The sequence below is a fragment of the Zootoca vivipara genome, chromosome 3 (genome assembly GCF_963506605.1).
Source record: "Zootoca vivipara chromosome 3, rZooViv1.1, whole genome shotgun sequence".
NCBI classification, from domain to species: Eukaryota; Metazoa; Chordata; class Lepidosauria; order Squamata; family Lacertidae; genus Zootoca; species Zootoca vivipara.
In genome coordinates this window covers 113,358,880-113,376,842 of record NC_083278.1, presented here as the reverse complement: position 1 = coordinate 113,376,842, position 17,963 = coordinate 113,358,880, and positions in this window count along the sequence as shown.

Sequence of the window (17,963 nt, the reverse complement as noted above, 5' to 3'; positions counted from 1 at the left end):
CTTGAAAGAAGATGCAAGGGTTTTAATAGACTATTGGATAAGATCTGGACTTGATTGATTAGAAAGCAGTGAGATAAGGGGAGGAATGGGCTTTCTAAGTCTGAAGTGTGGGAAGGCAATTTTAAATTTATATAATTTGGCTGAAGAATTGAGTTAATAGTTTAATTGGTATTTGTATAATTGATATAATTTGAGAATGAATTAGATGTATAAATTGGAAAATCTAATAAAAATGTTTATTAAAAAAATAAAATAAAAATAAAACGGCCTCGGCCCAGTATACCTGAAGGAGCATCTCCACCCCCATCATTCAGCCTGGACACTGAGGTCCAGTTCTGAGGGCCTTCTGGCGGTTCCCTCACTGTAATAAGTGAGATTACAGGGAACCAGGCAGAGGGTCTTCTTGGTAGTGGCACCCTCCCTGTGAAAAGCCCTCTCATCAGATGTCAAGGAAATAAAAAAACCTGACTTTTAGAAGACATCTCAAGGCAGCCCTGTTCAGGGAAGTATTTAATGTTTGGTGTTTTATTGTGTTTTTAATGTTCTGTTGGGAGCCACCCAGAGTGGCTGGGGAAACCCAGCTAAATGGACAGGTTATAAATATTATTATTATTATTCAAGGAATGACTTCACCTGAAAGGTAAAGGCACTCATCCTGACTTGTTCCCCCATTAGATTGTCCAGTCTTCTGTGCTCCTTCCTTTTTATCACCTGCAAATCCTTTGACCCCACAGGAGTAGAAATTATGCTATCCTTGACTAAGAGCAGGCATCCCCAAACTGCAGCCCTCCAGATGTTTTGGCCTACAACTCCCATGATCCCTAGCTAACAGGACCAGTGGTCAGGGATGATGGGAATTGTAGTCCAAAACATCTGGAGGGCCGAAGTTTGGGGATACCTGACTAAGAGGAAGTTAGCTTTGGGGCTCAACAAATAAAAAAATATCCCTACATCATTAATTTTATAAAATATTTCTTTCTATGGCTCACGTGTTTGTGCTACCTGTTAGCAACAGAAGGGAACTATGGGTTCTCCCTGAATCCACCTTATGGCTCATGGGCAGGTATTTTCTAGCACCTGGTCCATTGCCCACCTTATTTTGCCTTTAGGGGAGACTTGATATTATGTGGTCTTTGCATCCAAATACAAGGCTTCCTGTTATCTGTGGTTCCTGGTTGCAGCGGCTTAAGCTAAAATAGCTGGCGATGGTTTCATATAAGTCAAGAAACAGCAAGCTCTTACCCAGTGTCAATATAAAATTTAAGTAGCTATTTTGGGGGGAAAGGGACAATTTGGATGAGTAGTGAAGTCTACAGAAATCAGGAAATCTGCCAGAGCGAATCCTGAGCTGGAATCAGACTCGTTTGCACACTCATACCCTCTGTAAATACGGTAAGAGCAAGGCACAGGTACATTCATGACTTTCAAGTGTGGTGGCCTATGGCTCTGAGCAACCAAGACTCATTTCAGATAGCCCGCTCAATACATTGGGGAAGCCAGCCAGCCCAGGGGCGTAGCCAGGATCAAAACTAGGGGGGGGGGCAAGCCATGGTCGTTCAGGGGCGGGGCCCCGAAGTGGGAACGTGGGCAGGGCTACAGGGCCAGCCGGCCTGATGATATCGTGGCGGCGGCAGCGGCGGCGGCGGCCACCTTGTGCTTCTGGGGCTGGCAGCATCGGCGGCTACCCTGCTTGGCTGGAGAGGACGGGAGGGTCGGGCAGGCGAGAGGGGGTGACAGGGCGGGCGAGGGTGAGGCAAGGCAGGGCCGCAGACACGGCGGCTCCAAGGCGTTGCTGCATATCAGCATATCAAGCCCCATCTTAGGAAAAAATTCCTGCATTGCAGGGGGTTGGACTAGATGACCCTTGTGGTCCCTTCCGACTACAATTCTATGATTCTATTGATATATAGCCATAACATATGCACCATTCTGCTTTCTTGAATTGTCCTACTCCTAGGCATAGCAGCCAACTCCTAGAGGCCTAGGTGCATCTCTCCCCCCCCCCAATCCCAATTACTGGTAAATACAGTGGTACCTCGGGTTATGAACGCGATCCGTTCCGGGTCGCAGTTCGTAACCCGAAAAGTTCGTAACCCGAAATAGCGCTATTTCTGCTATTTTTGCGCTTTGCGCATGCGCAAAGGCATGCGTGCACGGCGAAAATACTTCCGGGTTTGCGAAGTTCGTAACCCGGGTTGTTCGTAACCCGAGGTGTTTGCAACCCGAGGTACGACTGTACTGTATTTTAAAGAGTCACACCCCCCATGTTGATGGGCTTTCTATGTGGGGCTTTTCTGCCCCCCCCCCCGTATTTTATTAAGGATGGAAGAGGGAAGGAAGGAAGAAATAGAGAGAGGGATAACTCATATTTGTGGGTGCCTCTGGGTGATGCTGTGATGCTGGAACTCTGCAGTAAGAGGACGGGAGGGTCGGGCAGGCGAGAGGGGGTGGCAGGGCGGACGAGGGCGAGGGATGCACGGCCGCAGTCACGACAGCTCCGAGGTGTTGCTGCATATCAGCATAATATTTCAACCATGTCGTGGGTTCAAGCCCCACCTTGGGAAAAAGATCCTGCATTGCAGAGGGTTGGACTAGATGACCCTTGTGGTCCCTTCCGACTACAATTCCATGATTCTATTGATATATTACCATAGCATATGCATCAATCTGCTTTCTTGAATTGTCCTAGGCATAGCAGCCAACTCCTAGAGGCCTAGGTGCCACGCCCCACCATTTACTGGTAAATACTGTATTTTTAAGAGTCACACCCCCCCATGTTGATGGGCTTTCTATGTGGGGCTTATCTGCCCCCCTATTTTATTAAGGACAGAAGAGGGAGGGAAGGAAGGAAGAAATAGAGAGAGGGATAACTCACATTTGTGGGTGCCTCTGGGTGACGCTGTGATGCTGGAACTCTGCAGCAAGAGGAAGATACTGGTACGCCTGTACAGGAGCCTTGCAAGCAGCTTTCTCTCTGCTTGATTTACAGCAGGCACGTCCAACAGGTAGATTGTGATCTACCAGTAGATCACTGGATGTCTGTGGTAGATCACTGCTAGATCACTGGCACTCCTAAAAAAAGCTCACCCAAAATTTTCCTCCTCCCTAAAAAAAGCTGAACTATGACCTGAAGCCCTAAACAAAAATGGGCCTCCCTTCCTCCTAAAAGAAGCTCAACAAGTTTGACCTAAACTCAAAAAAACAGGGCTTCCCTTCCTTAAAAAAACTCAACAGCTTTGACCTGAACCCCCCAAAAGGGGGTAGATCACTCCCAGTTTTTAACTCTGTGAGTAGATCAGAGTCTCTTGGGAGGTGGCCACCCCTGATTTACAGTATACAGATGCAGGAGGAGGGGCAGACTGGAACACGTCTGCTTTTTATAAACATCACTGTGTCTATCAAAAGCTACAGCCCCCCCCTTTTCTTATTCATTTCCTTTTAGCCTTGCAGAGCCACCTTAGTAAATGCACCCTCATTAAATCGCCAATAGAACTCTTAATGCGATCCCTGAATGCTCATTAACAACTACCACTGAAGAACAATAGGGTGAATTGGTCAGCTATCAAACCTTGCCTGAAGGGATTTTCTGCTCCATTGTCTTAACTGCTTAAGTACCGGTAGCCACTTTGCTTTATTAATTTGATGTGTTTTTGTTACAGCTGTGTTCCCGCCCCCCCCCCCCCAGCAAGTGGAGAGCTGCTCTTGCTAAAGCAAAGCCCTTTCCACTTCAGTTTTTGGAGGGGAAAAGTGCTGGTGATGGTCTGTAAAATACAATAATTTTTTGCTTCTAGGGGGGGCAGCTGCCCCCTCCTGCCCCCCTGCCTACGCCCATGAGCCAGCCCCATTGCTGTGACAAACTTCTTAACCAAAAAAACCCGCATTCATTTGGGTACGTAATTGTTTAGAAATATTTATGGGTAGATGTTGGAGCGGAAACACACACACACACAAAACACAAAAAGCAAGAGATCACATTTATTTAAAAGCTGTTTCTTCTCATGCGTTTATTCACTTAAAACATTTCATACCTGCATTTCAATGCTTGGCTTACTTTTAAAGATAAAATGATAGCTAAAATCCATGGGGCCTGATCTATGCACACCCATTGGCCACCCTGGTCATATGTGCTAGTTGGTGCGCATCATTTGCGGCATGTAGATTGTTAGGCCCCCATGTACGTATACACGTTTCGAACATTCTCCAGCAACAAAATGTAACCTTGGAGTATGAGGTGCTTGATAACTACAGTTCTGAAGTCAGTATAGCTTGCTAGCATTTGAGAATAAGAGTCCTTCACTTGTTCATCTGGATAGGTCACAGTCTCAGGGTCTTTCATCAGCGACTTCAGCTTATTTGCCAGGTGCTTTGTTATCACCCAAATATTTGTAGGTGGCCACTCAGAGACTAGAGTTTGTTGTATATATTTCAGAAATACCTCCATGTGAAAAAGCCCACTTGCAAGCGCTCTCAGGCAGGTTTCCTTGTCGAATCCATGTTCGGGGAGGCATCGGTCTGCTGCGGTGATCTCGGGAATGCTGAAGGGGAAATTAGGATGATAATCTCCCCGGCCTTCACATGCACCAGTTTTCTCACACAGTTCTTTATCCCACTGAATAGTCACATCTTTGAGCCAAGTAGCCAAGTCCATGGCTTTGGGCTCAAGTACAATTCGCTGACCAACAGACAAAGTTGCAAGGAGCAGCATAAGGATGGTGGCAATGGGAAGAACGCGTCCAAGTACAATATGCATTGTCTTCTGTTCGGGATTTCGTCCCTCTCTCGCTCTTTCTCTCTCTCTGCTTTGTGGCTTGTGGGGATGACAGACTGAATCCTGGGATTCCCTTATGGGAGACAAGAACAGCAAATAAACAGCAGAAAAAAACCTGCAAGTATAGCAGGGACATTTTAAAAAGGCCCTTTTTCAACGCCATAAACAACATCAAAGTTTGTGCCAAGCCAGGGTCCCAAAAAAGCCATATGCCCAGGCAAGCCTATTAAGTGACCCACAAGAGCAGCAAAATTAACCAGACTGTACCAATGATAATGGAATAAAACCAAGCCAAGTATTTCCTGACAGCAGCAGGCAGGGCAAGGGATGGCATGGCCTTGCGTCCCAGGATCAGTCCATCATTCCACAATGGAATGATCCACTGGGTTTGGACCCCTCCAAACCAGAATGATGGGAGTCAGTCAGTGTTGAACCTTGCCGTGGTGCAAGCCAGGCAGGGCCGACTTAAGCCCATCCAGCGCCCTGGCGCTAAGGTCCCTCCAGCGCCCCCCTCCAGAGCCTCTCTGTTAAGGTGCCAGCAAGTAGGCACACTGAAGGGCAGCAGACGGGGTCAGACAAGCCAAGGTCAATAGACTGATCAGAGTCAGTTGAAGTCAGGCAGTTACATAGGAGTCAAGAGTAGAGAAGGTCAGTTCAAGCCAGAAGTCTTACTTGGAGTCAAGAGTAGCCAAAGTCAGTCAAGCCAGAAGTCCAAAAGCCGAGGTCAGGGAAGCCAGAAGTCCAAAAGCTGAGGTCAAGGAAGCCAGAAGTCCAAAAGCCGAGGTCAAGGAAGCCAGATCAAGATCACAGGAACCAAAGACAAGATGAGCTAGGCAACTAGGCACTTCAGTACGACGTTGCAGACGCTGAGGAGTGGCCAGCCCACCTCTCTCTTAAGTAGCAGCTTCCCTCCCCCTCTTTTTATGAGCTGCAGCTGTTTCCAATTGCAGCCGACGTTTTTCAGCTCTGCGTTCCTTTGCAGAGAAGGGAGGGGGGAAGGGGTCATCTGATAACCTGCCTGACTGGGGCCTGGTTCTGGATCGACTTGTTGCTGCAGTTCTGATATTCCCTCCTCCCTGTCAGATTGCTCTTCTTCCGAGGAGTGCCTTCACCAGTCTTCCCCAGGTGTGAATTCCTCAGATTCCTCTGTGGGGGCTCGTCAGGGGGGGCTAGCCACCACTCTTCCTCGTCATCTGTCTCAACCCTGACACTCTCCAAGAGAGTGCCAGGCACCTGACATAAATAATAGAATCATGAAAGTGTAGAAGAGTTTGGATTAGCGAATCCCATAGGAATGCATTGAATTTCTTTTGATTTTTTTTTTTTGCCCATAGGAACGCATTAATTGAATTTCAATCCATTCCTATGGGAAAACACGATTCGCTAGACAAATTTTTCATGAAACGAATTTGTCTAGCGAGGCAACCTCCACTAGAAAAAACCTTTCGTTAAGCGGAAATTTCATTAAGCAGGGCATTCGTTAAGCGAGGCACCACTGTACCTGAAGGAGTCTCAAAGCGGCTAACATTCTCCTTTCCCTTCCTCTCCCACAACAAACACTCTGTGAGGTGGGTGGGGCTGAGAGACTTCAAAGAAGTGTGACTAGCCCAAGGTCACCCAGCAGCTGCATGTGGAGGAGCGGAGACGCGAACCCAGTTCACCAGATTACGAGTCTACCGCTCTTAACCACTACACCACACTGTAGAGTTTGAAGGGACCCTTGGGTCATCTAGTCCAACCTAGTCACATAAATAGAAATACATCGCCAGTGAATAAAGAACAGATTGGATAACCCTGGGTTCTTCTGTTATGAGAAAGGAAGAATAAATTCTCCCTATCCATTTTCTTCACCCCATGCGTTTTGGGAGTGCATAAAATGTGGCTACAAACAGCCACGCAATAGGAAAAAGGAAATTCACATGGACCAGCCAAATAAGGATGGAATGAGAAAGGGTTATTCCCCTTCCAACTGATGCAAACTTGAGGGGGCATACTTACAATCCCAAAACAAACAAGAAAGATGTCTCAGATGTCCGTAATAGGTGACTGCAGGAATTTACCAAGGAGTTACCTGGAAGCTTTTGTTGGGTTTCCTCTTTATATCTTTCTTCATTTCTTTAATAGTGCTGTTCCATCTGACACCCACCATTTTCCTTTTAACTGGATCCAACTCTAAATCTTTCAGGAACACAACAATCCTATCCCTTCCAGACTCGTTCCCTGGCACACCTCGTATTGTTTATACCAGCTATACCACATAGATCACAGATCGCGGTGTGCCAGTAGAAGCCTGGCCCGGCCCTCAAGGGCTTTCCGCACTACAAAGTTGGAGCAAGGATCCCTTTTGCAGAGGGACTTGCAGAAAAAAGAAATGGCAGAAGCCTGTATTCGGGTGGCGGCTCAGTGGTTTAGACAACAATGCCATCCATGTCCCAAAGAAGAGAAACACAGCAATGAATCTGGAATTTCCAGTAAAAGAAACTACCCAAAATTTAAACCACCCTATTAGAAAGGGGGGGGGGGGTTCTGTTGGTGGCGCCTTCTGTATCTGCTGCCTTGGTGGCCTGGACCCATGACAAGCAAACCAATATCAAGCATCTGGATACTTACCATCCCTAAGTTTTCCCTGAACAGGCATATCCAAACATGTCACTCATGGTTTTTCCCCTCTTGTATTAAATTCAGTCCTTCATATTTCTACATCAGTTTGAGAGGTGGGTTGTTGTTGTTGTTGTTGTTGTTGTTGTTGTTGTTCTTGTTTTGGAAAAGTTCTCATGAAAATCCAGCATTTAATGTATTTTTTTTCCTAATATGCACAATTTTGTAAGCCCAAGAAGGCACATCAAGTTAGATCAGGGCAGGCACCCCCAAACTGCGGCCCTCCTGATGTTTTGGCCTACAACTCCCATGATCCCTAGCTAACAGGACCAGTGGTCAGGGATGATGGGAATTGTAGTCCAAAGCATCTGGAGGGCCGAAGTTTGGGGGTGCCAGGATTAGGGACTTCCTAAAATCCCAATTCACTCTGCAAACTTGGGTGCCCCAAATGCTACATTTTGCCATTTAAAATAAAGCCACAACCGCTTTATATAAATAAAAAATGAATTCACCTTATGGCTCATGGGCAGGTATTTTCTAGCACCTGGTCCATTGCCCAGCTTATTTTGCCTTTAGGGGAGACTTGGTATTTTGTGCTCTTTCCACCCAAATACAAGGCCTCCTGTTATCGGTGGTTCCTGGTTGCAGTGGCTTAAGCTAAAATAGCTGGGGATGGTTTCATACAAGTCAAGAAACAGCAAGCTCTTACCCAGTGTCAATATAAAATTTAAGTAGCTATTTTTTTGGGGGGGGGGACAATTTGGATGAGTAGCAAAGTCTACAGAAATCAGGAAATCTGCCAGAGCGAATCCTGAGCTGGAATCAAGCCTGTTTGCACACTCATACCCTCTGTAGATACGGCAAGGGCAGGGCACAGGTACATTCATGGCTTTCAAGTGTGGTGGCCTAAGGCTCTGAGCAACCAAGACTCATTTCAGATAGCCCGCTCAATACATTGGGGAAGCCAGCCAGCCCCATTGCTGTGACAAACGTCTTAACCATCCTTATCACCCCACGTCTTGCCAAAGTGAGAGGAAAGGTTTTTCAGATTGCCTCAAACTGTTTGGAGATGAGAAAATGCACAGCGTAATGATCTGGTTCTCCCACCCGCAAGGCATACATGAAGGAGAGCAGAGGAGGAGGGTGTTGAATGGCAATGGCATGGCAGGTGAAAGTATAACCATCATGTATTATAGACTTGGTTCCTTAGGTGATTTATTTCCTTCGCAGCCTCCCCACTTCACCTTTTAGTGAGATGGGTCTTTCATTGAAATGGAAGTAACTGAGCACATCACCAAAGGCAGCCCTTTTGTGCATGCCTGCTCCTGCAGCGGCCATTTTGTGACTATTTCTGTTTTCGACAGAGCAAAGTTAAGGATGCAAAGATTCATGTTCCTTCTTATGTTCCTCACAGCCTACACTTTGCAGGCCCTTACAGAACTTTCATCGGCTACACCGGTTCCCAACATTTGACCCCATGATTCCCACTTTCCATGGCATGTCCTCTGTTTTGCAGGTGGTGGTGAAGGAGTTTCTGTAGTAAATATAGGCAGAAAGCTAGAATGTTGTAAAAAAAAAAACACCTTTTCTCACAACAATCTACTAATCATATTGGTGAAATGAAACCCATGCCAATATTTGTCATGTCCCTGTCATCTGCTTCTGATGTCTCGCTCTGTGAAAAAGAAAGCACATTTTCCTTCCAAAAAGAAAATAAAAATCCTTACTGTCTCTGACAGCCAAATGAGATTCTGCCACGGGCAGTCAGCAGACCTTCCCTATTAGTTAATACCAGTCTTTCCCCATTAATTAATACCTGCCATTTCTTCTTTGTAGTATGGGTTCCCGCCCCCATCTTGCTGTGTAAGTAATAAAAAAAAAACGCATTCATTTGGGTACGTAATTGTTTGGAAATATTTATGGGTAGATGTTGGAGGGGACACACACACACACACACACACACAAAGCAAGAGATCACATTTATTTAAAAGCTGTTTCTTCTCATGCGTTTATTCACTTAAAACATTTCATACCTGCATTTCAATGCTTGGCTTACTTTTGAAGATAAAATGATAGCTAAAATCCATGGGGCCTGATCTATGCACACCCATTGGCCACCCTGGTCATATGTGCTAGTTGGTGCGCATCATTTGTGGCATGTAGATTGTTAGGCGCCCATGTGCGTATACACGTTTCGAACGTTCTCCAGCAACAAAATGTATCCTTGGAGTATGAGGTGCTTGATAACTACAGTTCTGAAGTCAGTATAGCTTGCTAGCATTTGAGAATAAGAGTCCTTCACTTGTTCATCTGGATAGGTCACAGTCTCAGGGTGTTCCATCAGCGACTTCAGCGTAATTGCCAGGTGCTCTGTTGTCTCCCAAATATATGTAGGTGGCCGCTCAGAGTCTAGAGTTTGTTGTATATATTTCATAAATACCTCCATGTGAAAAAGCCCACTTGCAAGCGCTCTCAGGCAGGTTTCCTTGTCAAATCCATGTTCGGGGAGGCATCGGTCTGCTGCGGTGATCTCGGGAATGCTGAAGGGGAAATTAGGATGATAATCTCCCCGGCCTTCACATGCACCAGTTTTCTCACACAGTTCTTTATCCCAATCAATAGTCAAATGTTTGAGCCAAGTAGCCAAGTTCATGGCTTGGGGCTTGTCGGGCTGACCAACAGACAAAGTTGCAAGGAGCAGCATAAGGATGGTGGCAATGGGAAGAATGCGTCCAAGTACAATATGCATTGTCTTCTGTTCGGGATTTCGTCCCTCTCTCGCTCTTTCTCTCTCTCTGCTTTGTGGCTTGTGGGGATGACAGACTGAATCCTGGGATTCCCTTATGGGAGACAAGAACAGCAAATAAACAGCAGAACAAAACCTGCAAGTATAGCGGGGGCATTTTAAAAAGGCCCTTGTTCGACGCCATAAACAACATCAAAGTTTGTGCCAAGCCAGTGTCCCCAAAAAGCCATTTGCCCAGGCAAGCCTATTATGTGACCCACGAGAGCAGCAAAATTAACCAGACTGTAACAATGGTAATGGAATAAAACCAGGCCAAGTATTTCCTGACAGCAGCAGGCAGGGCAAGGGATGGCATGGCCTTGCGTCCCAGGATCAGTCCATCATTCCACAATGGAATGATCCGCTGGGTTTGGACCCCTCCAAACCAGAATGATGGGAGTCAGTCAGTGTTGAACCTTGCCGTGGAGCAAGCCAGGCAGGGCCGTCTTAAGCCCATCCAGCGCCCTGGCGCTAAGGTCCCTCCAGAGCCCCCCTCCAGAGCCCCTCCAAGGCCCCGGGAGTGCCAGGCGGACCGCGGCAGCAGCGGGAGGCCACCTCTGAGGACTCCGCGCTGCGCCTCCGTCTCGTTTCCCCAGCGCTGGGTTCTGCTCACTCAAGCTTCGCCACCAGCGCGCACACCGCGGGACCAGCAAGAGCTGCTTGGGCGCTGTGCATGCGCTGGTGGCGAAGCTCGACTGAGCGGAACCCAGCACTGGGGAAACGAGAAGGAGGCGCAGCGCGGAGTCCTCGGAGAGGAGAGAGACGCGGCAAAGCCTCTCATCTCGTGGAGCGCAGTCCTGACCAGATCGCTGGAACCCTGCGCTCACTTGGCGCCCTTCCAGCGCCCTCCAGAGCCCGGCACCGTGGTTCTCCACGACACTAGCCTCTATGGCTAGGACGGGCCTGAAGCCAGGCAAGTGAGGATACCAAACCCACGCTTAGGTTGGCCGTGGTCAATCCTCCCCTCACAGGCAAATTGGCTGTGAGCTCAGGGTAATATTCAGGATAATAAAATGAATCAAAAGTGGATGGGGGGGAACCCAGCCAAGTAGGTGGGGTATAAATAATAAAATTATCATTTATTAATTATTATTATGTCTACAGTCAAACAGAATCCATAAATCCACCCCAATGTCCCTTGCCACTCCACCGCTGCAGAGCCTAGAACCTTCTGCCTGTACTCAGGGGTGGATATTTGTGCTTAATATGTGTCCCATAACTGAATTCAATAGCAAATTTTACCCTCTCTCTCTTAATTAGTTCAATTTATAATTAGCAATGATAGCCTATAGCACAATCAATTGCCAGGAATCACATTTATTCATTTTTATTCCCTTACTATTATTATTATTCAACACTATATATATAATTGATAGCTATTTACTGTAACAGCTTATATCAGCCGGCAAGGGTGCATAATGCTAGAAGGCTTATGGGCCTCCCCTACAAAGCTGCCCAGGCTACACACAAACAAACATTTAATGATTTTTTTTTTTAAAAAAATCTATGTCGTAAGGCCACAATATCCCCACGAAACCACCAGGTGGGGCCATTGCACACACGCACACACACACGAAAAAGCAAAATAAAGAAAGTCATTCAGTAGCACCTTAAAGACCAACTAAGAAAAAGCAAAACAAACCAAACATTTAATCTATATATTGTAGGCTGAAATATCCTCAAGAGACCACCAGGTGGGGCACTGCATATGCAAACAAACACACACACACACACACAAAATAAATTTAAAATTCTCACTTTGTGAGGCCTCAACATTGGTCAGGGCCACTGGGTGACACTGTTCCATAAAAATAAACATAAATATCTATTTACCACACAGCTGAGGAGGCATAAGGCTCTTTCTGCCCTCTCACCCAGCACCCAAAAGAGGTGAACCTGTTACATTATTACCTTATTGCATCAATGTTAATTTACTCTTACTTCTTCTTGAATGGTCCCCTTGTAAAGGGGACAAGAGGAATTGCCATAATTAGCAGTTGCCCTTAATTAGCACCCAGTAAACCTCCCAGAAACAAGCAAGACTGAAACAGGGTTAGACCAAAGCAAGGGGCAGGTACCGTACCAAGGAATAACACAGAGTCTTCCTGAAGCTCTCGAAGCAAAATGGCTCTGAGAGGTCCAGTGGGAAGGAACCAGCCTTTTATAGGCTTTCCCCTCCCCTCTGCAGCAAGGGGCTCATGGGACAGCTTTTTCCCATGAGCCCCAAGCTTTTTCCAATGAGCCCCATCACATGGAGAGGATACTGGGAAAAACCTTGCCCTGCATTTTGCTCCAATGTATGGGCTGCAGCGCCGCTGGGCAAAGGGGTCCTGCGTTTCCTGGGCATGGGATGGGGCTTTATAAATGGCTCTCCTTTTTTAATAATAATAATAATAATAATAATAATAGTAATAGTAATAGTAATTTTTATTGGATTAAAAAAATTAAATGTACAAAAAAATCAACTGCAAATCCATATAAAGATATTGCACTGAATCTCAAGACTTCCCACCATCTCCTCCAAGGCCCCACTCTCTTGGGGGCCCCCAAAAAAAAATTAAAGGAAAACACCTGGATGTACAATTCCAAAATATAAGATAAAAACCAAATAAAATAAAACCTACATACAGCAACAGTGTTTTGTTTTGTGTTGTGTAGGCTCCTAGTGGGCTACCACTAAAATGAGGCTGCATTTTAAATTTCATTTTAAACTGTATTCTAAGTTATATTTTAATCAACTGTTTTTGTTTTTGTTTAATGTTTTTTACTGTATTTATATTGAGTGTTAGCCGCCCTGAGCCTGGTCTGGGCCGGGGGAGGGCGGGGTGTAAATACTACTACTACAATGTAAGTAATGGGCCCCACCTGCTAGCCTGTGTCGTAAAATTATTAAATTCCCTTAAAGCGGATCAACCTCATAAGGAGGACTGGAACCGTCTAAGGAGCAAAGAGACCTAGGCTCCTTTTGGTCAGGATAAAATGACAAAGACCAAAACCCAGAGCTTGTAAAGCAAAGCGTGATCTTTATTTTTAAAATAGGAGTTCTGTTTTAACAGAGGGTTCCCTCAATAGCAAAGGTGGGAAGAGGAACCCTGAACAAAAGAACATTTTTCCTTATATACCTTTGGCAGTACATGTAAGTGGATGGAGCGAAAAAGGCGGGAAGAATTAACATTTTCAGTAAACAGAGTACCGGTAATTGCAAAAGATAAACATTTTCAAATTACAGGATACTTGTGAATTCCTGGAAATGTCACTCTGTTTGCCGTGATGGTTTTGGAATTTCTAGTCAATGTAATTTTAAGTATCAGTGATGAAGAGAATTTAACACGAAATCCTGTTTATCCGGTGTTGGTATGTGATCTATTCAATAAAACCCTTTTGTTCTGTGGCATTTGTATATTTGTTGAGTTTGCTTGTTGTTCCCTACAGACCCAGAAGGGGTAGCTATTTTCCTTGTATTTTGAGAATGGAACGGCTTTAAGGGAAACAGATTTCCAAATATAATTCTTGGTTACATGATAGAGTGATATAAAATACAGTAATACCTCGGGTTACAAACGCGATCCGTTCCGGATCGCAGTTCGTAACCCGAATAGTTCGTAACCCGAACGCGATGGGCGCCGTCATTTTGCGCATGCGCAGATTGCGCGAACACGCGCGGGGCGAAAACACTTTCGGGTTTGCGCAGTTCGTAACCCGAACTGTTCGCAAACCGAGGTGGTCGTAACCCGAGGTACGACTGTATAGGGCTTACGGGTATGGAATGGAATCCTAAGTAAGGATTGTCACCATAAGGGTAGGGATTCATAGCAGATTCTGAGTATAACTTTGATAAGACTTATTCTCATTTCTCATTTAGTGTCGGTGAGCACTGGTTTTCCTTTGCGTGAAGGCTTGCTTAGTGATACGATGTACAGTAAAGGTAAAAGGGACCCCTGACCATTAGGTCCAGTCGTGACCGACTCTGGGGTTGCAGCGCTCATCTCGCGTTATTGTCCGAGGGAGCCGGCGTACAGCTTCCAGGTCATGTGGCCAGCATGACAAAGCCACTTCTGGCGAACCAGAACAGCACACGGAAACGCCGTTTAGCTTCCCGCTGTAGCGGTACCTATTTATCTACTTGCACTTTGACGTGCTTTCGAACTGGTAGGTTGGCAGGAGCTAGGACTGAGCAACGGGAGCTCACGTCGCCACGGGGATTCGAACCACTGACCTTCTGATCGGCAAGCCCTAGGCTCTGTGGTTTAACCCACAGCGCCACCGCGTCCCACGATGTACAGTATAAATGAGTTCTAAGTAGATACACTTTGATACAGTATAGATTGTAATGTTCCACCACAAACACACCATTTTTCTGGTTACAGGTAGGTAGCCGTGTTGGTCTGGGTCGAAGTAAAATAAAAAAATTCCTTCAGTAGCACCTTAAAAGAAGTGTGCATGCACACGAAAGCTCATACCAAAATAAAAACTTAGTTGGTCTTTAAGGTGCTACTGAAGGATTTTTTTTATTTTACACCATTTTTCTTTTAACTGAATCCAACTTTAATTATTTCAGGAACATCCCAATCCTATGTCTTCCTGATTTAGCACACTTCATATATTTTGTAGGTGTTCCCTCCTCCAAACATCACGGATCATGATGTACAAATAGGAGCCATGCTGAAACCGTCTTGTCTCAGTGAGCAACCTGCCTAATAGGGTTATACTTATCAATACACCAAAGAGAACATCTGCAATCCACATTAACCAAATTCAGAAAGTACAGATTGAACTTTGTCTAACTCTGGTAGGGAAGCCTCCCCCTCAATACCTCTAGACATGTTAACAGCTGTAGTTTGTGACCCCCCTACCCAAGACAATTTGGAGAAAATTTCTAAGCCCTTGCTAAGTGATCTGTGGGTATGTGAGCACAACAGACACCTAGACTCCATTGTTCAGTGAACTGTGTGTGTCAGGTCTAAAGGGAGCCCCTCTCAGAGATGGAAGGAAGAGACAACCCCGGCCAGAGAAAAATGGCAAAGCAAATTGATGGACTATGCCGAAATGGCAAAATTAACTGGGAAGCTCAGGAACCAAGAAGACAAGAACTTTAAAAGAAGAATGGGAAAAGTTTGTAATATTATTTGTCATTGTCCCCTTGCGGGAACAACGAAATTGCTCATTTTCAGAGTATTCTCCAAATATCGTGATTCAGAGTAATCATGATATTCGGATTCAGAATTGGTTTTGTTGTATGTTTATATTATTGAAAATCAAATAGAAATTTATTTCAAAATAAAATAAAGGGAGCCCTTCTCAGGGACCCACCATGCAGAAGGCAATGGTTAGTTCCGAAACTGTGCCCTTAATCACAGTTTATGTTCCTAATGCTTATATTCCTAACTTCCTCAGCTACCCAAACTTCTAGAGGTGATTATCTCCAGCTTGTTCGCCTCATTCCACCGGGGGGCGGGGCTCAATGTTATGTTTATTCATTTGCTCAATTTATATCCTGCCTTCTCTCCAAAAGGAACCTGGGGCTCTCTATTATTATTGTTGTTGTTGTTGTTGTTGTTATTTTATACCCCGCCCATCTGGCTGGGTTTCCTGGAGCCACTCTGGGAGGCTTCCAACTGAATATTAAAACAGTACAGCATTAAACATTAAAAACTTCCCTAAACAGGGCCGCCTTCAGTTGTCTTCTAAAAGTAAAATAGTTACTTATTGCCTTGACATCTGCTGGGAAGGTGTTCCAAAGGATGGGTGCCACTACCAAGAAAGCCCTCTGTCTGGTTCCCTGTAACCTCACTTCTCGCAGTGAGGGAACCGCCAGGAGGCCCTTGGTGCTGGATCTCAGTGTCCGGGCTGAATGGTGGGGGTGGAGACTCTGCGGATCTTCCAAAAATATTTCACATCCCTGAACAGGAAGATGAAATCCATCAGCCCTAAATAAAAGTGGGGGAGTCATGTTCTGATCCTGCCAAGGGGTATGTAAGCCCCCCCCCCCCCGGTTATTAAAAGGACTTTGTTATCCATTGTGTTCAGACCACACCTTGTGCTCTCCACCTTTATTGGCTCACCCAAGGAACAAATTAGAAGACCACATTTGAAGGAGGCCTTTGATCACTCTGAGAACAAATCTTGTCTTGTCCACCGAACAAAGTCATTTCCCCACAAATGAATGACAAGAACAGTTGGGTAAATAGGAGATTCATTGATAGTAATCTCCCAATTGACTTCTCACATCACACATCTGCTTTGGACTGTCAGCTTTACCCATATCTATTAATATAGACCAAACTTTCTCAACCTTCCTTGAGTCCACAGATGTTGTTGGATTAGAGTTCCCATCATCCCTGACCACTGGTCCTGCTAGCTAGGGATGATGGCCAACATCAGGGGACCCAAGGTTGAGAAAGCACATATTTCTGCAAGGACTGACTTCACTTTTGGGGTGGTTAAATAAGGTTTCTTTAAATATCCCTTCTGTGAGCAACTTTTAAGGATACACCAGGCATAGGTAAGGGGTCACTGCCTCTTCAATTTGCCTTTAGTGAAGTGGGTGCCTTGTCGCAGCAGCAATTTTTATTACTGAACACATCACCAAAGGCAGCCATTTTGTGCATGCCTGCTCCTGCAGCGGCCATTTTGTGACTATTTCTGTTTTCGACAGAGCAAAGTTAAGGATGCAAAGACTCATGTTCCTTCTTATGTTCCTCACAGCCTACACTTTGCAGGCCCTTACAGAACCTTCATCGGCTACACCGGTTCCCAACATTTGACCCCATGATTCCCACTTTCCATGGCATGTCCTCTGTTTTGCAGGTGGTGGTGAAGGCGTTTCTGTAGTAAATATAGGCAGAAAGCTAGAATGTTGTAAAAAACAACAACAAACCTTTTCTCACAACAATCTACTAATGATATTGGTGAAATGAAACCCATGCCAATATTTGTCATGTCCCTGTCATCTGCTTCTGATTTCTGGCTCTGTGAAAAAGAAAGCACATTTTCCTTCCAAAAAGAAAATAAAAATCCTTACTGTCTCTGACAGCCAAATGAGATTCTGCCACGGGCAGTCAGCAGACCTTCCCTATTAGTTAATACCAGTCTTTCCCCATTAATTAATACCTGCCATTTCTTCTTTGTAGTATGGGTTCCCACCCCCATCTTGCTGTGTAAGTAATAAAAAAAATAAACACATTCATTTGGGTACGTAATTGTTTGGAAATATTTATGGGTAGATGTTGGAGGACACACACACACACAAAGCAAGAGATCACATTTATTTAAAAGCTGTTTCTTCTCATGCGTTTATTCACTTAAAACATTTCATACCTGCATTTCAATGCTTGGCTTACTTTTAAAGATAAAATGATAGCTAAAATCCATGGGGCCTGATCTATGCACACCCATTGGCCACCCTGGTCATATGTGCTAGTTGGTGCGCATCATTTGTGGCATGTAGATTGTTAGGCCCCCATGTGCGTATACACGTTTCGAACGTTCTCCAGCAACAAAATGTATCCTTGGAGTATGAGGTGCTTGATAACTACAGTTCTGAAGTCAGTATAGCTTGCTAGCATTTGAGAATAAGAGTCCTTCACTTGTTCATCTGGATAGGTCACAGTCTCAGGGTGTTCCATCAGCGACTTCAGCGTAATTGCCAGGTGCTCTGTTGTCTCCCAAATATATGTAGGTGGCCACTCACAGACTCGAGTTTGTTCTATATATTTTAGAAATACCTCCATGTGAAAAAGCCCGCTTGCAAGCGCTCTCAGGCAGGTTTCCTTGTCGAATCCATGTTCGGGGAGGCATCGGTCTGCTGCGGTG